Source organism: Neovison vison, chromosome 6 (assembly GCF_020171115.1).
Source record: "Neovison vison isolate M4711 chromosome 6, ASM_NN_V1, whole genome shotgun sequence".
NCBI classification, from domain to species: Eukaryota; Metazoa; Chordata; class Mammalia; order Carnivora; family Mustelidae; genus Neogale; species Neogale vison.
The window spans coordinates 60397528-60420769 of record NC_058096.1 but is presented as its reverse complement, the minus strand read 5'-3'; the positions used below and the strand labels follow the sequence as shown (position 1 = coordinate 60420769).

Genomic DNA, 23242 nt, shown 5'->3' with positions numbered 1-23242 from the left:
TCTGTGCTTTGTTGCCAATGAAGGATGACAGATTACCACATCCCACAAATTCAAGCACCGTCAGATCGGCAACGATCTTCCAGGGAAAAGAGCAGTCAGTAGGAGACATCTGGATTCTCTTTTCTTGCCCACTTCTTGTGACGGAGTCATCCTTCTCCTTCCTACCTCTAAGCTATGAAGAGTTCTCTAATCGTTCCTAAAAGCCTTCCATGACCTCTTCCTTTTCAGTTTTTCCACTTCCAAACTTGGAAGAGGTGACAAGCAGCACAGAGAACAAAATACAAAGTAGTTTTTTTAAAGCACCTCCTTTTCTAGGTTCTCAAGGCGTCCCCTTTAATGAACCAGGCCCACCTCTCTCTCAGTCACCTACTGGCTTTCCTTGCTGCCCATCACTCTACCTTTAAGAATATTTCCTGTTCCTTCAACCCAACTTGCACACCTCCGCCCCCCGGCCCTCCTCATTGGGCCGCCCGAGGCCCGTTCACTCCTCGGTTTTCCCTCCGTCTCCTCCCGCCCTCCAGCCTAGCGCACCGGCGTCCCGGCTCTGATTGGCTACCTCGGCAGCCTCCCCGGGGCCGGGTTGGTGGGCTGAGTGGCAGGGGCGGGAGCGCGGCGCACTCAGGGTAGGCTGTTCGCCTGCCGAGCGGCGGCCGCGGGAGGGGCGGGGAGGGGCGGGGGGAGGGGGGCTGGGAAAGTTGAGGCCGCGCTGCTGCCGGGTCTCCGGCCTTGAGGGCTCGGACTCGCAGCGGCGGCGGTGGCCGCAAGAAGAGGCGGCGGGGGCGGGGGGAGAGGAGGGCCTGGGCCCGCGCTCCCCCAGCCCCAGAGGAGCAGGCGGCGGCCGCGGACGGAGAGATTCGCCCCGGCGGTCGGACACCCCTGCCATACCCGCCTGGGATCATGACCCAGGCGGGGGTCGCCGCCGCCGCTGCCGCCGCGGCCGAGACCGCGCAACCCGCGGGTGAGTGACTGCGGGAGGGGGCCGCTGACAGCCGGGGCGGGGGGCGGGGGCCAGGGCTGCGGGGGCGGCTCCGGGGGGCGGCTCCGGGCTCTGCTCCACCCACCCCCTCCCGGTCCCGGAGACTAGGGTTCCGCAGAGTGTGTCTCCTTCCTGGGGACCCCTGAGTGCGGAGCCCCGTGGGGTGAGAGCGTGGGCGCTGCGCCTGCCCCTCTTCTCCCCGACCTCTGGCGCCCCGCGCCCCCTGGTGCCAGGCCGGTGGGGGACTCGCGCTGCGGCCCGGCCCCCAGGAACGCGCGGGGCGCGAGAGCCTCCACGCCGCCCTGGGTGCATAAAGACCCGGGCATCCTGGTTCACACCGGATGGCCTTTGCCTGCCTCCTTCACCTTTTCCTGTCTCCTTCATCCGCTTTTATTTCTTTGCTCTCTGAATTTTCCTCGGACCCGCTGGTCAGACTCCTGCGACTTGCTTTTTAAGTCTCACCCCTATAGTCGGAGAGTTAGGCTTGCGTTTTCTTTTAAGAAGCCTTTCTTTTTCCTTCTTAGTAGAATCAGTTCAAGCGAATGGCCAACTCTTGAAATCTGGCTCCATATTTCCTTTTCATGTTTTACATTTTGACTCTTGGGTTTTCCTTTACTCACTGCCCTTTCCCCGCCCCATGGTTACGTTGGGATATGGTCCTTCGAGTTTGTTAACTTTATGTGGGAATAAGAGACTGCATAAACCGACCTATGTGTGTGCTATGGGCTTCCAACTTAAGTTCTCACACCATTTTACCATTAAGTAGATACCGTGACCTAACACCACGGAAAATAAGATAGTTGTGGCTAACTTAATTTCGCATAAAGAAAACAGTTCCTGACCTATAAGCCAAGTATAGATTTCTTGAATAGACACTTTGGTGAGTAACATGCAGGTAACATGCAGGTGAGTAACATTCAGGTAACATGCAGGTATATTGAAGCATATTGGTATCTTTGCTTTTTCTTTGAAAACAAGTGAGCAAACACACCACCCTGCTTTTTGAAGGATCAACAGGCTGTTATACTCTTTAATCATCTTGGTGATTTTTTTCTTCCACAAACGGTTGTTTAATGTAGCACAGAGTTGTTGTATAGGATACATTCTTTTGTTTCCCTTCATTTGTGAAGTATTCCGACAGTTATTTGTTACAAAATAAGCGAAGTACTTTGTAATCATTGCACATCTGAAACCAGGAATAGTATAATGTCTCCAGGTACTATAAGAATGAATACTTAGTATCTCACATTTTGCTCTGGCCTAAGTAGTACCCCTCTTGTATATGTAGATATTACACTCTTTCTAAATTTAAAAGAGAAATTTTGTAAAATCCAAACATGGATGCAGCCTAGAACATTCCTTAATATGAAAGCACTTCACTGCAGGGGTATAAGGGCAACATAGGATTGAAATATTTTCTAAGTTAGTTGTCTGTAGGACATCATGGAAATAACATTCTGGGTTTCAGACTGTGCAGTCAATGAACCTGTCATGTGAGAGAAATTGATGGGTTATTTTCTGATTTTCAGAGCTTAGCACTGTCAACAAGGGAAAAGAAACACTAAGAAAACAGAATGTTTAACTCAGGTTAGAAGGTAATCTTCAACAGGCAATCAGTTCAGAATTGTTACTTATAAACAGGGACTGAAATCAACCTTAGGTCTTAACCACATCTGTCATGCCTTACTTTTCTATCCCCAAGCCCAGTGATTCTGACTCTGGACTGTAGAGTCGAGTCACATTGTATGCTTTTACATTTTAATGTCCTCACCACTGCCCTCAGAGATTCTCTTACTTTTGATATGAGGTGAGCCCTAGCCAGAGGTATAATTTTTAAAGTTCTCCATGTTTCTATTTAGCAGTCATGGTTGACAGCTACTGAGTCTAGAACAGCTGCTAGGCTTGTGTTCCAGGCTCTGCTAAATCAGGCCTTCATTCGTGTGTCCAGTTTTGTTTTTTTTTTAAGATTTTATTTATTTATTTGACAGACACAGATCACAAGTAGGCAGAGAGGCAGGCAGAGAAAGAGGGAGAAGCAGGCTCCCTGCTGAGCAGAGAGCCTGATGTGGGGCTTGATCCCAGGATCCTGGGCCGAAGGCAGAGGCTTTAACCCACTGAGCCACCCAGGCGCCCCGTGTGTCCAGTTTTTACCCAGTTCTTCTAAACCTCTGGACCTCCTCATGGTCCCACAACTATGTAGTTCAGATCTCTGCTTTTGTTAATGACATTGGTCTTTCCCACCACGTAGACAGCCCTCCCCATGCTCCTTTCCCCACCAATGGTAGTTCTAAATCTACTTTTATGAAGGTTTTCCTAAGAGCCCTAGCTCTTAGTGATTGGCTCCCTTTGAACTTTTATGCCATCTGTTGTTTAAAAGACTCCCTTTATACTTATATCATAATTTCTTTTGTATATGTGTATTATTACTCTCAAGCTTAACAGCAAGGAGTATTTTACTTTTTGGCTCTTCTACAGTGGTTTTCTGTGAGTTGGATTGGTTTGCTTTGGAATCCTTCTGACCTTGCTTGCAACCCGAGTTTCAGGTTTGATTCTGTCTCAGGTGTTTCTGTTGTGGTAGCTTTCTCACACCTTGGCTTGCTTTGAACTCATGTATGGATGTCAATGTCTTCCATATCTTTTCCTGATTTCTCCAGTAGGTTATTATTTTTTTCTCAGTGACCTCATAACATCTTGTACTTATTTCTGGGTTAAGGCTAATCACATTGCCAAAGGTATGTGTTTATCCACCTTTTGTACCAGACTGCCACCAAGAGCCTCCACGTTGAGCAACTCCAGGCAGTATGTTTCACATTGTATTCTGTTTTTCTCTATTTTTTTAAAAGTAGACTCCACATCCATCACATTGTATTTTTAAATACCATTGCAGGACGGCAAAGATGCAACCCCCAATATGGGAACTGTGTTCTCTTCATCTTTGTAATTTTATTTATTTATTTTTTTAAAAAGATTTTAGTTTTAAGTAATCTCTACTTACTTAAAGTAAGTTTCGAACTTACAACCCTGAGATCAAGAGTTGCATGCTGTACTGACTGAGCCAGCCAGGTGCCCCTGTCTTTGTGATTATAGGACCTAACATAACACTTGTCATTCATAGGGACTTAATAAATGTTTGTTGAATGAGTAAATGACTACCATGTTATATATCGTGCAGAGATAACCCTATACATCTTTAGCATAGGTTGATTTGACATTGATTGATTTGTTATTAAATATTTTTATGTCTTCTGTTTAGGTAGTGGTGGTTGTGGCAGACCCCTTAAACTTGTAATCTACTTCCAATATGCATGGGGATATATAGCTTGAGTCTTTTACTCTCAGCTCTAGAGGTTGACTCTTGTTATCTGTAAAATATCTATGGAACTCTCACTAAGAGAAGAGCTCTTAACTGTCCAATTGGATAATTTTTCTTTTTCTCATTAAATTTTCCATAGAGTACAATTGTACTATTTCAGAAGGCCAGATCTTTTAATTAGATCATGGAGCATGATAAGTTGCTCCTATTAATGTGCTAATACTGTGTTTTAAATTCAGTTCTTCAAGTATGTATTGAGTGCTTACCATGTGCCTAATGCCCGTAGGTGCTAAAGAATACAGAAATAGTAAACTCTTGGAACTCAGCTCTTAGAAGTTCTTAGACTTATAGGAAGGATTGGGGAACACCATATCAAATAATTAAGGAACTGAATACAGTATTCATTAGATGCTAATTTAAATATAAGTACCCCAAATCTCAGATACAGTGGTTAATACTATGGAAAATTAAGAACGACCAGATATTGGGATGCCTGGCTAGCTCTGTTGGTTAAATGTCTGCCTTCGGCTCAGATCATGATCATAGGGTCCTGAGATTGAGTCCCTCATCGAGCTTCTTGCTCATTAGGGCTTGTGCTTATCCATCTGCCTGCCACTGTCCCTGTTTGTGTCCTCCCCCACCCCCTGCCAATCAATAAATACATAAAATCTTAAAAAAAAAAAGCCAGATATTCTTTAAATAGATATTTATTACTCACATATACTGAGTACTAATTGTTGAGGAAACAAACAGAAAAGATGTTTCTATCATTTAGAAACTTTACTGGCTAGTGGGAAACACCAGTAAGCATGTAGAGCTAAGACATTGTTAAGACACATGTTAAGACATTGTGGAGTATTAGGTCAGGATGTTTGGGACTAATCTCTAGGGACCAGAGAAAATTTCAAAGAGGATAATGAGAAGTTTTCACCTGGAATGTTGATAGTAACATCCCAGACAAACTAACAGGTACAAAGGCATGGAAGTGAGAGGGATCATTTCTTGATTAAGGAGCTGCAGGTCAACTGATACCAATAGAAAGCGGTATGCTAAAGAGTATGGACTTTGGAGTCAGACATACTTTTATTTCTGATTGCTTTGAGCCCTCGTAGGTCTTCCCTGTGTAGGGTAGCAGTATTCTACTGGTAACTTCACTGCTAGTGGTAATACAAAGAGGTACCCCAGGATTCCTCCAGTTTCCATCTATGCTCCCATACCTTCGCTTTTAACTATCGCCTGGCTGCATGTGGAGCCCCACATAGCCTCACCTCACAATTAATGAAGTCATTATTGGGTACCCTGGTGAAAGCATTGTCACCTTAGCTACTATAATTTCTTTTTTTTTTTTTAATCTTTTTTTAAAAATTTCTTTTCAGTGTTCCAGAATTCATTGTTTATGCACCACACCCAGTGCTCCATGCAAGCTACTATAATTTCTTAAACAACAGAAGCCACAGTAAAGGAGACAGGGAGAAGAAAGTTGTTGTGTAACCATTAGAGGTACCACTCTAACCTCTACTCTGATTTCTCATTGGTTATGAGCAATAGAAATTGCCTTCAGCTAACTTAAGCAGAAAATTTATGGATTTTTGGATAGATATTGGGTAAGCTCACAGAAGTGAAGTAAGCCAGAATAATCAAGCCTTGGGAAGGCCTGGGGACAGCAACTTCTAAGATCACATGGGCCCATGGGGCCAACTCAGCCCTAGCCACCTTTCTGCCTTGTGTGGTCCTTTGGTTCAGCCGTGTGCCCATCCCAGAGATAAGCCCCCACCCTTTTTTTTTTTTTTTTAAATATTTTGTTTATTTATTTGACAGAGATCACAAGTAGGCAGAGAGGGAGGCAGAGAGAGAGAGGGGGAAGCAGGCTCACGGCTGAGCAGAGAGCCCGATTCAGGGCTCGATCCCAGGACCTTGGGATCATGACCCAAGCCGAAGGCAGAGGCCTTAACCCACTGAGCCACCCAGGCGCCCCAAGCCCATTTTTGATAGGCATATCAGACCTCAGAAATCAGGCAGAGAAGTTCTCTAAAGGAAAAGTGAGGTATTGTTGCCATAACACCAAAGCAAGATATTTCCTACAGAGTTCATTGGATTTGATACTCTGGAATTCTTCTGCAAGCAATTTTATGAGTAAAAACCAGGTATTGGTGAGGAGAAGAGTGGATGGGACTTGAGGAAGAAGGGACAATGAGTATAAATTACTTGTTCAAGAAGTCTGATGGTTGGAAGGGAGAAAGAATGGGAACACATAGAAGGAGTTGCAAGGTCAGAAAAAAATTTTTTTGCCTTTTAAATCTTTTTTTTTTTTAAAGATTTTATTTATTTTTTTGACAGAGAGAGATCACAAGTAGACAGAGAGGCAGGCAGAGAGAGAGGGAAGCAGGCTCCCCGCTGAGCAGAGAGCCCGATGCAGGACTCGATTCCAGGACCCTGAGATCATGACCTGAGCCGAAGGCAGCGGCTTAACCCACTGAGCCACCCAGGCGCCCTGCCTTTTAAAATTAAAAAAAAAAATTGAATGAGGATACATTTTAATGGAAAAACACTAACAGAGAAGGAGAGATTAATAATATATGAGAGAGAAGAGATTATGTAACAAGATTACTAAGAAGTGAGAATGATAGTATCCAGAACAAAGGTAGTGGGTTTAGTGTTCTAGAAATATTATGGGAGGTTTTAGAGAGGAGGACAGACTTGCACTGGTCCTCAAAGGGTTAATAGCAGGGACACCTGGGTGGCTCAGGTCTTGATCCCAGGATCCAGTCCCCCATGGGGCTCCTTGCTTGATGGGGAGCCTGCTTCTCGCCCTGCCACAGCTCCCCTTGCTTGCTCAGTCTCTCTCTCTAACAAATAAAGAAAATCTTTAAAAAAAAAAAAAAAAGGGTTAATTGTATTTGAAAAAAAAACAACATAGTGGAAAGGTCATTTCAGTGGGCAAGTAGCAAAGATTTAGCAAAAAATGAACAGCTGATAAGGAGCACAGGGAAGAACGTGTCTGGACTGGAGAGAAGGGAAGGGTAGATGGCATGATTAGCTTGATAGCTCTGCTCCTGTGTGTGGTGTATTAAGTGTTTAAGTGGTGAGTGAGACTCGCCAGTGAAGAAGGTGGTGGTAGGATCATGGTTAGGTTAGGTAGGATCATGAATGCTAGGACCCAAGAGTTTGGATTTGATCCAGTAGATTGTGGAAAATAGTACTGTAGTTCTAGAGCAGGGAGGGACATGCTAAGTACTGTGAATTGGAAAGATTACTGAGACATTGGAATATGAAACCATTGAAGAATAAAGGAAAGATTGGGAGCCAAAAAGACGATTAAGAGCGAGACATGTGTAAAACAGGGCCTAATCTAAGGTGGTAGGAATAAACAGGAGGAGATGAACATTGTGAAAAGAATTGATAGGATTTGGTGAGAAAATTTGCAGATTATATTTGGGTTTAGAGACAGGTTAAAGTTCTGGTGCATTGGTAAAATGGAGAAATTGGAAGAAAGTCTCTGAAGAGGCAGGGCAATTCAACATGTTGCAAAGACTGTTAATTGGTTTTGAAATGAAATGTTCTGAACAGAACTTGTCTAACTGAAGATTTGGAACTTTATTATAAAAAGGTAATGCCTTTTACACAGAAATAGTTTGAAACTTTGTAGAAAAAAAGCTAATAGGAAAGCAAACAGCATTGAGCCTTGGAAATCAAAATGAGAGACAAGCGTTCATGTGAGAGAAAGATGATGTGTAATTGGGGAGGAGGAAGACAATTTAGGAGAGGAAGTGTGGAGGAAGGGGAGACAGCAGCAGCCTCCAGACCTGCAGAGAGAAGAGGGAAGGCAGACAAAGACTCTCTGCCTCTGATGTGGGGAACAATAGTTCCGACCTCTAAGAAAGCCATTTTGGTTGGTAGGAACAATCAGAAGACTGCCATGGATTAGGTGGGATTGGTCAGTGAAGGAAAGAGGAGAAGTTTTAGAGGAGAAGTAGGCGAGGAATGGAGTGATAGACAGGAAAGGCAGTGAATTCTTATTTAATAAGCTCCATGTTTTGGAAGCAAAAGAGAAATGGTTAAGGAGAGAAAGGAATCAAGTATAGAGTTCCTCTTCATAGATGGAAAAGTTAGCTTTAGGATGTTCTGGTAGGCTGAAAGGACAGATGCATGGGCAGAGGTCTGTTATGTTATATGTAGAATACAGTTAAGGAACTGGTACCAGGTGATCTCCATCTTCCGAGTGAATTAGGGGGAAAATGGAAAAAGGCAACTTTTGTGTATTGAGTGCTTGCTTTGTACCAGATATTTTGCTTGATCCACTGAATGTATTATCATGTAAATCATAACAGTCCTCCCTGAGGATGGTGATAGTCTCTTGGTCTTAAATGTGAAGACATCAAGACTATAAGGAATATTTATTTAATTATTTTATGGAAGAACTTTAAAAAAAGTTATGATTTTTTTTTTAAAGATTTTATTTATTTATTTGACAGAGAGAGATCACAAGTAGATGGAGAGGCAGGTAGAGAGAGAAGGAGGAGGAAGCAGGCTCCCTGCTGAGCAGAGAGCCCGATGCGGGACTCGATCCCAGGACCCTGAGATCATGACCTGAGCCGAAGGCAGCGGCTTAACCCACTGAGCCACCCAGGCGCCCAAGTTATGATTTTTTAAACTAATCTCTACACTCACCATGGGGCTTGAACCTGTAACTCTGAGATCAAGAATCGCATACTTCATGGACTGACCCAGCCTGGCACCCCAAGGAATACTTACTTTAAAACAAATAGCTAGTGAATGCCAGCTTTAAGATTTGATTCTAGGTCTGTATCAGGACTATTCCTATTCACCTATACCATTCATTCATTAATTTGAGGTAGTGGGTATGTGGGGTATTACTGATTATAGTGGCTGTGCCTCAGAATTGCTTATGGAGTCTTAAAAAATTACTGTAACTTGCCCCATTCATTCCTTCACCAGTATGCTTATTGATTACCTACTATTTTAGGGTTCTCCAGAGAAACAGAACCAATATGATATATACCACAAGATGAGTGAGCCCCGAGCATCAAATGGTGCCAAAAACTAAAAAAATGGGGGTGGGAGAGAGGGGAGGACTTGTGAAGAGGACACGGGAGCCAGCCTGAAAGAATGCACAATGGCCAAAGCTTGAACAATTTCAACAATGAAATAACTGTAGCATTCTCTTTTGACTGAAAGGATAAAATAAATATTTCCTTGAGTCCATACTGATATAAATAAATGATTGAATGCATAAATTGGAGTAGAAGAGACAAATATCCTTTGCAGAATAATTACAAAAATATATTTAGATACTCCCTTCTCAAAGAGATGGAGATTAGTTCCCCTCTTATTGAATGGGTTAGACTTAGTACCCGCTCCCACAGAATAGAATATGGAAAGGGAAAAATAGTAATATAGCAGTAATTTACTTGAGTCACGTTAATAGGAAATTTCAGGAGGGAAAAGTTGGTGTGAGAGACTACATCTTTTATAACTTAAATTCTTCAGTATGATCTGAGTCATTTAATATAAGGTTGTTTTATTTGTATAATAAAAAAATCCAGGGGTGCCTGGGTGCCAGGGTTGGTTGAATGACGACTCCTGGTTCCTGCTCAGGTCATGATCTCAGGGTCATGAGATGGAGCCCTGCGTCAGGCTCTGCGGTCATCACGGAGTCTGCTTAAGACTCTGTCCTTCTCCCTCTGCCCCTCCCTTCCTCTAAAATAAGTAATCTTAACAAAATCTAGGTAAGTAACAAAAAGAATTAAAAATAGGAAAATAAGGACACATCCTTATTACTGTTCAAAAGCTGGGCAGGGTGTTTAATCTAAAGATCAAAAAATGGAAGAATTTATTAAAAATGTTAAGTATGTGGGATCATGTTGATGGCAGAACCATACAGTGTGGAGAAATCTGCAACCCAATATAGACTTAAAGATGAATAAGTAGGAAAGTGAGTCTTCCCACTGCAATTCTGGAAGATGCCAACACTCAGAGCCTTTGAAAAGTAGGAGGGGAAAAAAAAAAAAAAAAAGAAAAGTAGGAGGGGGTAGAGGTTGGTTATCCTAGTCCATTCAGGCTACTATAACAAAATATCATAGATTGAGTGGCTTTTAAACAACAGATATTTATTTCTCACAGTTCTGGAGGCTGGGAGTCCAAATCATGGTGCCAGCATGGTTGGATTCTGGTGAAGGCCTTCTTCCAGGTTGCAGATTGTGTACTTCATGATGTACCCTCACATGGTGGAAAGGGCAAGCAAGCTCTCTGGGCTCTCTTTCATAAGGGTGCTAATCCCATTTATGAGGACTTTGCTCCCATGACCCAAACATTTCCCAAAGGCCCTACCTCATAATACCTTGAGTTTTAGGATTTCAATGTACGAATTTTGAGGTGGGAAAGCAACATTCAGATCATAGCAGTGGTCAAAGGTAATTAATTAGCAGACTTCAGAACAATCATAGCAGGACCAATTAGGATACCTAATTACAGTGTTTACTCACAGGGCTAAGCTACTAGAACATTTTTATATAAACTGAGGGTATTTCCATCATGGCTTTAGGGCCAGAGGGAGAATCAGGGTTATATTTTAGAGAATTTCCACTTGTCACTGTGCATGTGGAGCTCCTTCTTTCGGAAGGCACCCATCTCATTGTTAACCTCCTTCACCAATATGTCATAGTTTCGACAGCCAGAACTCTTAACAGTCAGCATGCACATTCATGGCAGGGAGAAGAGTGATTTTTACATGTGTTAAAGTATTGGTTCTTAGTGGTGGATGCACATTAAAATCAAGGAGGGAGCTTTCTTTAAAAAGATGATTTCTGTAGTGCATCCCGAATTAAGAATCACTGAATTAGGCAACCAACTTCATCTGTCAATTCAGTTAACTGATTCTCACTAAATATTTAAGGAAAACCATTAGGATGAAAGAGTAACATCAAGCTGAACATAAAGAGGAATTGACTTTGAGAAAACAAACTGAATATAGTGGACAAAGATAACATTTTTTGTCCAAAAATATCCTAAAAAAATTGAGAGCATGTAATTTCCATAAAACAGCAATGGGTGCTATGAAAAAGAAATGAGAATAAGAAAATTTTGGGAAATTAGAAACATGTTTTCTGAAGTAAAAACTTCAATAGCAGATCGAATAGCTGCATGGTTGCGCTTGATGATTAAATTAAAGGACTAGATAATCAAACCAAAGAGTGCTTCTTAGATAACATACAAAAGGACAAAGGAGAAAATTATGAGCTGTTGGACATGCAAAATAGATCTTGGAGGAGAACTAACCGTTCTAGAGCTAAAATTCTACTTAGTTGCAATAAGTGCTTGGGATGGGAGATGAGCGGTGGGCAGTTGGTGGGTAACATACAGTCTGTTAAAACTTTTGTGGTGGGAGCAGAGGAGACCATAGATACTGTTTTTAATAGGAAGAAAACAGACTTAAATTTTAATATTAAGATAATTTAGATTATTGATAAGCAATTCCTTTACTCTCTGTTTTATCCTCCCAGCTTTGCTTTTCTTTGTGTACACTTTCATCCTCAAACTGGCTTCTTTCTTTTGCAGGATGTCTGTATTTGAAATTTTATGCTTTCTCTTTAAATTGGAAAGGGAAAGAGCATAGCTGCCCACACCATCAAAGAAAAATCCTGAGGTTTGCTATGTGTGGACCAATCTGAGACCAGTTACTGTGGCCAGAAAAAAAAAATCACTTCCCAAGACCTGCCATAAACTATCAGTGAAACACAAGGGCTGATTTAGAGGTATATACCTAAGTGAAAACTGGGGAATTTCATGAAGTGGAGAGGAGAAAATATCAAATGTCCACTGTAGTATGTCTCTTAAAATTGTTAGGGAAATTCATAAATCAAACAGGTAGAAAAGGAAAACAGGTATTGAGGAAAACAAACAAAAAATCAGGCAAGAAATAGTAAAAAAGTCAGGGTGGGAGGAGAGAGAGAACAGACTATGAGCATATGTGACAATGTTTACAATAAATATGACTGGAATAAATTCTCTCTTTTTTCTTCTTTTTTAAAAAAAGGCCCTTAGATTGTATAAAACCAAATTTGGTTACTTCAGACAAATATAAAAGAAAATAATGCAGAAAGCTTAAAAATCAAATACACATATGCATACCCTGAGCAAATGTTAAGTAGAAGAAAATGAACAGTAATTTGTTATCAATGTTTATTTCAAAGAGCAAACATTAACTTTTAAAAATATTTACTATGACTTTATACCTAAGGAGCTAATAATACACACTCTTCTCAAACACTCATATAACCGTTAACAAAAATATATCATGTAAGAGGCCTAAAGGAAAACCTCAAATTCTAAAAATCAGCTACTTTTTTTAAAAGTTTATTTGTTTAAGTAATCTCTACACCCAGTGTTGGGGTCAAACTCGTATCCTGGAGCTCAAGAGCCACATTCTCTACCAACTCTCTAGCCAGGCATCCCTAAAAATTAGATACTACTTATCGCCAATCATAATACAAGGAAACAGTTGATATATATGCATATAAATTAACAAAAGGGGAGCCAAAGAGGAATAAAGCTACTTGGAAAACTATTTCAGCTCAGGTTGAAGAGGGTGTAAGAGTTGAAATTACAAGGAAGAAAAAGTCAAGATAATAAAAAGCAAATCACAGAAAAAATATAAATGATTCATACTATGTGAAAGGGTATTTAGCCTCACTAGTCATCAGTGAGATGCAAGTTAAGCAATAAGATAAATTTTGTTGACTTTTAGACTGAGAAAAGCTTAAAAGATGTTGATTGCAGTCTTTTTTTTCAGAATTGTTTTTAGTAGCAAAAATGATAAGAGGGGAAGAAGGAAAAAAATGAGTTTGGTCAATGGGAAACAGCTGAATAAATTATGGCTTTGTGTTTCATAGCACTGTGTAGGTATTAGAAAGAATAAGGTAAATTGATATGGACTTACCTGGAACGATGTTTATATTTCTAAGGAAAAATAAAGCATGTTACAGAGTGACATATAAAGCATGATTTCATTTGTATAAAAAGTTTACGTGCATGGGATAATAATACAAATATATAGATAACGCTGAAGAAAGATCAAGAAAATTGGTACTGAATTGATCCCCACCTGGGAGAGAGTAAAATGGAATAGGTGGTAGTGGGTTCTTTAATTCTCCTCCCCACAATAAAAGGATGTAGTTAGGAGTAATACTTACTTTTTTGTTTTTCAGTATAGTATTTTAAAAAAATATTTTTTTAAATTTAGCTGACTGAGCCACCCAGGCACCCCTTAATCTCCTTTTCTTGTAAGGACACCAGTCATGCTAGATTAGAGCCCACCCTAAGACCCATTTTAACTTAATTACCACTTTAAAGACCCTATTTCTGGGGCGCCTGGGTGGCTCAGTTGTAAAGCATCTGCCTTCAGCTCAGATCATGATCCCAGGGTCCAGGGATTGAGCCTCACATCAGGTTCCTGCTCAGGGGGAAGCCTGCCTCACCCTCTCTCACTCCCCCTGCTTGTGTTCCCTCTCTTTCTGTCTCTCTGTCAAATAAATAAAATAAAATCTTTAAAAAAAAAAAAAAGGCCCTATTTCCAAATACAGTCACATTCCAGAGTACTAGGGTTTAGGACTTAAACAGTGAATTGAGGAAAACACAATACAGCCCATTTTGTAATTATAGATATATATATATATACACACACATACATATATGTTATATACATACATTTGTATTATACACATATATAAACGTATACATATATTTAGATACTATGATTCAGTCTGTTTTAGATTGAACCATCTGAAATTATGGTTTATAGAAGCAGAAAATGTCAAATGTGGGCAATTTCAGATGATTCAAAATAATACTATGACATATTTAGTCATTCTTTTAAGATATTTATTTATTGCATTATTATTTTTAAAAAGATTTTATATGTTTATTTGAGAGAGAGAAAGAGCATGTTGAGGGGAGGAGCAGAGGGAGAGAATCTCAAGCAGACTGTGCTGAGCAGAGCCCAGCGCAGGGGCTCGATCCCATGACCCTGAGATCATGACCTGAGCTGAAACCAAGAGTTGGACGCTCCGTCAACTGAGCCAACCACGCACCCCTATTTATTTATTTTAGAGCGGGGGAAGGGGTAGAGGGAGAGGGAGACAGAGTCCCAAGAAGACTCCCTGCTGAGCATGGAGCCCAACACAGGCGTGATCTCAATACCCGGAGATTACAATATGAGCCAAAGCCAAGAGTCAGACACTTAACTGACTGTCACCCAAGTGCCCCAGTCATTCTCCTTTAAAAAAGGAAAAAATCATTCATTTGGTGAGCCTTTGGGGTGTTTTGTTGTCCTTTGCTACTTGAAACAATTTTGTAAAGAATATCCTTGAATAAATGTCCTTTTGCACATATGTGAATATGACTTGTATGGTAAATTTCTAATTGAGAGGTACGTGTTTCTGTGGACCAGACATGGGTCCACACTATGTCAGGAGGAGCACTGGACACTCTGCCACAGGCCTCCCATCAGGGGCAGGGCTACGTAGCAGAAATAAAGGAACTGGAAGCCTTAAGGACAGAGGAAGCCTTAAGAACAGACAAAGACTAGGGGTAGGGGAGAGAATATAAGAGGCAGTATGGGGAGAGGCATTACCTGCATCAAAGGAACCATATTGAGATATTCTCAATGATTGTTGGTGACTAAAAATGAGTAGAGGATTTCTTTTGTATATTTGTTATCAGTAAAGTCATGGGATCCATCCTAAATTTTTTTTTTAAAGATTTTTTTTTATTTATTTGACAGAGAACACAAGTAGGCAGAGAGGCAGGCAGAGAGAGAGAGAGAAGCAGGCTCTGTACTCCAGGACCCTGGAATCATGACCTGGGCCAAAGGCAGAGGCTTTAACCCGCTGAGCCACCCAGGAGCCCCCTCCCTAAATTTTATCTAAGGAGCAGGATCACGCTACAGAGATTTGAACTGACCATGGAAGGTACTTTATAGTATTTGTATTTTATATCCTGTTCTTTCAGTGTAGCAGTTACTAATATGTACATAAGTAATTGCTTGGACTTATACAGAGAAAATGTCTGGAATTGATATCACCAGACTGTTAAAAGCAGAGGGGTCATTGGTACTTCATATACCTCTGTGCTGTTTAAAATTTTTGCAAAGAGCAGGGATTACTTTTGCAATTGAATTTCTTTAAAGATTTATTTATTTATTTATTTAAGAGAGAAGTAGGAGAGGAACAGAGGCAGAGGGAGAGAAAGAATCTCAAGCAGACTCTTCCGCTGAGTACGGAGACTTACATGGGGCTCTGTCCCACAACCCTGAGATCATGACCTGAGCCAAAATCAAGAGGTGGACACTCTACTGACTGAGCCACCCAAGCGCCCCAAACTTTTAAAAACTTAATGTGTGGAATTTCATTATAATTTCTTAGCCAGGAGTGTTTGTATGGACAGGAGCCAGAAAAGGGTCTAACAAATTCCAAACTGTTTACAGTGAGTATTCCTAGAAAGCATGATTGTAGAGCTGAGTAATTTTTCCGTTTAACTTTATGTATTTCTGTACTCTTTGAAAATAATTTTTATATAGATTGGTTACTTGTGTAGTTTGTAAATAAACATTTAAAACCTTTGGCTTATTTCTTCTTCTTGAGGCACCATTTGACTCAACTTCACAGTGAAAGCTCTGTGGCGGGACTTTATTAATTTCCGTTTCTTATATATGTTATAGTATCTCTGGGTTGGCATTTAGGAAACACCCTGACTGAGAGCAGCAAGCTTGGTGGCAATGCAATTGACAGGAAGCAGCCAACAGACGTTGCTAAAGCATGTAACATTTCCGTAATGGCAAAAAAAATGAGGACTTTATTTATTTAATTTTTTTAATTTTATTTTTTAGAAATGAGAACTTTAGATAGCAGTTACACAAAGCAGAAGACAGCACAGCACGCTCATAAATAAGTCCCCAAGTGCCCACCAAGATGGAAAGCAGCTGCTGAAACCAACATAGAGGAAGGATTCTTGGGGCTATGAAAAGCACCCCTGTGTTATCCCGAACTATGTAATACAGATGTACCAGACTTCATGACTTAATGAGTCAAACAGGTAGACCAAGTAATAGGACATTATAGGTAGAGGATTATTAACCTAAAATATGCTGGAGATGATAAATACAAATAATAACTCAAATAGCAAAATACAGAGGGCAAAGATGCCTAACGCATTAAATAAGATTATAGAGCATACACGTTCATGATGTCAAACATACAAGCTATAATCATGATTTTGTATATTTAATGATGGAGAAATGCTCACCTTATATAAAATGCAGAATACAGAATTGCTTATGGTCTAACATTTGTTAAAACTCAGGTGTGTGCAGAAAAAAAAATCTATAAGAAATCTGTAAGAATGTCAACAGTGATTCTTGTGAATTCTGGTCAAGTGACATGATTGAGAGTAGTTTCATTTTTTTCTTTGTGTCTGGCTTTCTAGGTATATATTTCTAGGTATAAATTATTTTTGTTACAAGGAAAACCTGTTAAAAACTGTTAAATAAGTCATTAAGGAGGATAAAATTGCATTTGTTATAATTATGCTAGGGATAAAAATGGCTGTGACCTGGACCAGAGATTTAAGCTTAGTTGTGTTATCATTTCTGTGGATCCTCCTCAAGTTCAGTGGGTTAAGTCATTTTGATTGGAGAAAGCTAAGGATTTACTAGCGATCTCAGATAAAGAAATAGAACACATTTAAAAACTGCCTATGTAGCTGTTCCATAAAACATTTTAAATAATTGTAAAATACTTAGGAATACATTAAGCAGCAGCAAAACAGAATTAAGTATTGGGTTGAAAAGATTTTCCACAAACCATGGACAAATTATGTTTAAGCAATGTACCATAAAGTGTTTTCAACTAAAATGTTTTATTTATTTATTTATAAAAATTTTTTATTTATTATTTGTCAGAGAGACACAGAGCAGAAAGGAGCAAGGGGGCAGCAGGCAGAGGAGAGGGAGAAGCAGGCTTCCCTCTGAGCAAGGAGCCCGATGATGCCGGTCTTGATCCCAGGACCCTGGGATCATGACCTGAGCCAAAGGTAGATGCTCAACTGACTGAGCCACACAAGGGTCCCTCATGAAGACATTTTAATTCTAATTTGAAATTTTGATTGATAAGTGTTAGGTTTTTCTCTTCATTGTATCTTTTTTGTTTGTTTTTAAGATTTTGTTTATTTATTTGACAGCGAGAGAGACAGTGAGAGAGGGAACACAAGCAGGGGGAGTGCGAGAGGGAGAAGCAGGCTTCCCACTGAGCAGGGAGCTAGATGCAGGCTCCATCCCAGGGACCCCTGGATCATGATCTGAACAGAAGGCAGATACTTCACAATCAAGCCACCCAGGTGCCCCTCTTCATTGTATCTAAAGACACAATTTAAATTAATCTTTATCACTAATTTGCTTCTTGTTAGAAAGAAAACACAATTTACTCCTGAACAGTTAAACCCACTTTATTTATTTATTTATTTAGTACAGATTTATTTATTTATTTATTTGATAGAGATCACAAGTAGGCAGAGAGGAACGCAGAGAGAGGGAGAGAGAGAGAGAGAAAGGGAAGCAGGCTCCCTGCCGAGCAGAGTGCCTGATGCAGGACTCAATCCCAGGACCCTGGGATCACGACCTGAGCCAAAGACAGAGACTTTAACCCACTGAGCCACCCAGGTGCCCCTAGACCTACTTTAAAAAAAAAAAAAAATGCTAGTTCTTATTCTTGGTAGTTTCACATATTTTCTGTAATAGGAAAATTGAGGATGATTGGTAACCAAAAAAAAGAATTTTATGTTGAAAACAAACAGACATATAAACTGATGGAAAAGATGAATGCGTAGAGAATTTCAAATTACCCAAAGAGACTTCCATCAAATGTTTCTTTCCTTTTTTTTTTTTTTTTTTTAAACGGGGCAATTGAGATACAATTCATATACCGTAAAGGTTAAAGTTAAATTCAGTGGTTTTAGTATATTTGCAGAGTTGTGCAACCATCACCATAGTCTAATCTCAGAACATCTCATCATCCCTGAAAGAACAAATACCTCCCCTGCCTGCGCCCCACCCCCCCATGGCCATCAGCAGACATTCCTCATCTTCCTCAGCCCCTGGCAACTGCTAATTTACTTTCAGTCTCTCTAAATTTTCATGTTTCAGAATTTAAAGTAGATGGGAATCATACAATATGCTGTCTTCTGTGATTGGCTTCTCTCACACTGTATAATGTTTTCAAGTTTCATCCATCCTGTATCAGTATTTCATTCCTTTTCATTGCTGAGTTATATTCTGTTGTGTGAATATACCACAATTAATTTATCCCTTCATCAGCTGGTATACATTTGGGTTCTTCCCCTTTTTGGATATTATAAATAATCCTGCTATGAACATTGACATATAAGTTTTTGTATGTGAACAGTTTTTTTAGTTATCTTGAGTATATGTAGTAGAAATGCTTGGTCATATGGTAACTCTATGTGTAACTTTTTTTTTTTTTTTAGATTTTATTTATTTATCAGAGAGAGAGGGGGCGAGAGAGCAAGCACAGGCAGACAGAATGGCAGGCAGAGGCAGAGGGAGAAGCAGGCTCCCTGCTGAGCAAGGAGCCCGATGCGGGACTTGATCCCAGGATGCTGGGATCATGACCCGAGCCAAAGGCAGCTGCTTAACCAACTGAGCCACCCAGGCGTCCCTATGTGTAACATTTTAAGGAACTGCCAAATTGTTCCAAAGGGGTGGTACCATTTTTTAATCCCACCAGCAGTATATGAGAGCTCCAGTATCTCCACCTCTCCACCAACACTTACTGACTGTCATTTTTATTTTAGCCATCCTGACAGATACGAGGTCATGTCTCACATGGTTTATTTTTTATTTGAAAGATCTTATTTATTTGACAGAGTACGAGAAAAAGTACAGGCCTGGGAATGTGAGAGTGGGAGAGGGAGAAGCAGATTCCCCGCTGAGCAGGAAGCTCAACAGGGGGCTCCATCCCAGAACCTTGGGATCATGACCTGAGCTGAAGGCAGACACTTGACCCACTGAGCCACCCAGGCACCCCATTTTTTCATTTTTTTTTTTAAAGATTTTATTTATTTATTTGTCAGAGACAGAGGGAGAGAGAGCGAGTGAGCACAGGCAGACAGAGAGGCAGGCAGAGGCAGAGGGAGAAGCAGGCTCCCTGCTGAGCAAGGAGCCCGATGTGGGACTCTATCCCAGAACCCTGGGATCATGACCTGAGCCGAAGGCAGCGGCTTAACCCACTGAGCCACCCAGGCGTTTCATTTTCATTTTCTTGATGGTGCTTCTGAGCACAAAAATTCTTAATTTTGAAATTGAATATATTTTTGTCACTTGTGCTTTTGGTTTCATATCTAAGAGTTTTAAAGTGTTAGCTATTATCTTGAGCTAGGATACGGTTCTTTCTGAGTTAATTTTTGTATGTGTTACAAGGTAGGGGTTTAACTTCATTCTCTTGAATGTTACTATCCCATTGCCCCAGCATCATTTGTTGGAAAAGCTGTTCTTTCCCCCACTGAATGGTTTTGGCATCCGTGTTGAAAACCAGTTGGTCACAAATGTAAGGGTTTATTTCTGGGCTCTTAGTTTGATTCCATTGATCTCCATGTCTGTCTTTATGCCAATACCACACTATCGTGGTTACTGTAGCTCTGTGGTAATTTTTTAAATTGTGAGCCCTCTTTTTTCTTTTCAGTCTTTCTAAACAATCCCTAGCAGTAGGATTCTACCTCAAACATTTAACATGTGTTTAAAGCAGATTATTTGAATATTTTGTTTTATGAGAAAACTATAAATCAAGTTTCTTTTTATTTGCATATGGCTTCTGATTGATGTTTTTGTCTTCTGTGAACAGCGGCCTTAGGAGAAAATAAGTTTTCTGGGCTAGATATTATCACCTACATATGTCCAGGACAATAAGATATAAATTGAAACAGATTTGTAGTTGAAGACATAGTTTTGCTAAAATGTACCATATATGGTACAAATGCACCATACTGTGTTTTGTTTTCTTTCTTTCTTTCTTTCTTTCTTTCTTTCTTTCTTTCCTGCAAAGGAGGGGGGAGGTAGAAAAGCACTATATGAAAATAGTTAAGGACCTGGACTCTGGATTTTGATCATATTAAGTTAGAATCCTGCCTCACTACTTCTTAACTTTGTGACTATGGACAAATGACTAAATTATTTTAATGCCACTTACTTTATAATTTAGTGAGTATTAGATGGGGCTATGTGTATAAAATAGTTATATAATGTGTACAAATGGTTATATAATTATTTTAAAATAATTTTTAAAAAAGTGTTTGCCATCAGAGCATTGATTAAATTTGGAGATGTCAAACATTTTACATTTATAGTGTAATTTTTTGCTTTCCCTTTCATTTTTTATTTGTATTTTTTATTAAGGTATAATTTATATGTCACAAAACACCCTTTTAAAGTGTTTAATTCATTGCTTTTTAGCATATTTACAAAGTTGTGCAATCATCTCCAAAATCTAATTCAAGAGCATCACCCCCCCAAAAACTCGTACCCATGAGCCATCACACTTCATTCCTTCTCCCCACTCCTGGCAACCACTGATCTACTTTCTGTCTCTATGGATTTGCTTCTTGACATTTCATATAAGTAGAATTGTACAATATGTGACCTTTTGGGTCAGGCTTCAAGGTTTTCAAGTGTTTCCCACGCTATGACAGGTATTAGTACTTCATATGTTTGTATTGCTAAATAATATTCCCTTGTGTGGACAAGCTCATTTTACTTACCCATTCATCATTCACATGGACATTTGGCTTGTTTTGACTCACTGGCTATTATGAGTATTGCCGCAACAAACATCCATGTACATGTTTTTGTGTGAACATGTGTTTTCAGTTCTTTTGGGTATATACCTAGGTGGCATTGCTGGATCATGGAGGGACTCTGTGTTTTGACTATTTGAGGAGCTGCCAAACTGTTTTCCAAAGGGACTGTACAATTTTACATTCCTACCAGCAATGTGTGAGGTAATAGCATAGTTTTCACTATAAACATGTATTTTATATATATACATAATATATAAAAACAGTTAATATATAAAATATATATAAAATATATTAAATCTATATAAACATATATTTTTCCAGCCTTATTGAGGTATGATTGATGAATAAATATTATACATATTTATGGTATACAGTAAATTGTTTCAATATGTATACAGTGTGAAATTATTACTGTGGCCAAGCTAATGTACATATCCATCCCCTCACATAGTTACTTTTTGTGGCAAGAACAAAAGATTTTAAGATGTTCTCTCTTAGCAAATTGCAAGTATACAACAAATTATTATTAACTACAGTCATCATACTGTATATTAAGTCTCCAGAACTTTTTCATCTTAAAACTGAATGTCTGTACCCCTGATGAGCCTGTCCCATTTCCCCTATCTCCTAGCCACTGGCGGCTGGCTACCTTTCTACACTCTATTATCATGAGTTCAACTTTTTTAGTTTCTACATGTGGTTGTGATTATACATTATTTGTCTTTCTGTATCTGGCTTATTCCACTTAACATAATGTCCTCCAGGTTGATTCATGTCACAAATATCAGGATTTCCTTCTTTTTTAAAGGCTGAATAATATTCCATTATGTACGTATATATGTGTATAAATATATACCTGTGTATATGTATGTATATGTAAATATATATATTTCATTGCATATATACGTATGTGAGTCACATTTTCCTTACCCATTCACCTGTCGATGAACACTTAGGTTGTTTGCATGTCTTGGCTGTTGTGAACACAGGATTGCAGATAGTGTTTTCATTTCCTTCAGATAAGTATCCAGAAGTGGGATTGTTGGATCCTTTGGTACTTCTCTTTTTATTTATTTATTTAAAAATTTATATTTTTTAAGATTTTATTTATTTGACAGAGAGAAACACAGTTAGAGAAGGAACACAGGTAGGGAAGCAGCAGAGGGAGAGGGAGAAGCAGACTTCCTGTCAAGCAGGGAGCTGGATGTGGGGCTTGATCCTGGTACCCTGGGATCATGACCTGAGCCGAAGGCAGACGCTTAAGGACTGAGCCACACAGGCGCCACATCACTTCTCTTTTTAATTTTTGAGGAACCTCCATAATGTTTTCCATAATGGCTGTACCAATTTACATTCTCATTTATTGTGTACAAGGGTTCCTTTTCCTCTATATCTTTACTAACCCTTGTTATCTTTTGCCTTTTTGGTAATAGTTATTCTAATAGGTGTGAGGTGAGATCTCATTATGGGTTTGATTTGCATTTCCCTGATGATTATTGATGTTGAACACCTTTTTATGTACTTGTTGGTCATTTGTTTGTCTTCCTTGGAAATGTATATTCTTCTTTGAATATATATTTTTGAAAGAAATTCCAAGGGATTAAGTGGCAGGGACCTTGAGAGAGCCTGTTGAGGTAATGTTCTATATCTTCATCTTAGTGGTGTCTACATGGGTGTATTCACATATATAAATTCATTGAGCAGTGGACTTAAATTAATGACTTATTGTATGTAAGTGACATGTCAATAAAAAAGAAAAAAAAAATCCTTACTTCATTGTACCTTTTTTCATTTTACTATAGACCAGGGGGGCTCTTTTTCAGACCATCACTGATCTGACAACCACTGATCTTGAGATAAAAGCTAAATATACTTATACAGAAAAGTCTGTCACAATCTAGTCCAAGTTTCCTTTCTCTCTGCACCTCCTGTACCTTCCCTTCCTCCCATGTTTTGTTTATTCTTGGAGTTCTCATACTCACAAGACTTTTTTTATGTATGTGGCATTTACCGATTTTTAAATTTGCTTTTAAAAACTTTTTATTTTCAGGGGCGCCTGGGTGGTTCAGTGGGTT

The 23242-nt window shown here is 39.7% G+C and overlaps 1 protein-coding gene across 2 annotated transcripts in view; it reads left to right on the top strand.

Annotated features, from left to right (window-relative positions):
* The first annotated feature begins 920 nt into the window (after nucleotides 1-920).
* The window catches only part of USF3 (upstream transcription factor family member 3), a 50792-nt gene continuing 28470 nt past the window's right edge, over nucleotides 921-23242 (top strand). For both annotated transcript variants that reach the window (XM_044251407.1, XM_044251406.1), the window contains exon 1: nucleotides 921-958. The gene's annotated coding sequence lies outside the window, so the exon portion shown is untranslated. The remainder of the gene's footprint in view (nucleotides 959-23242) is intronic.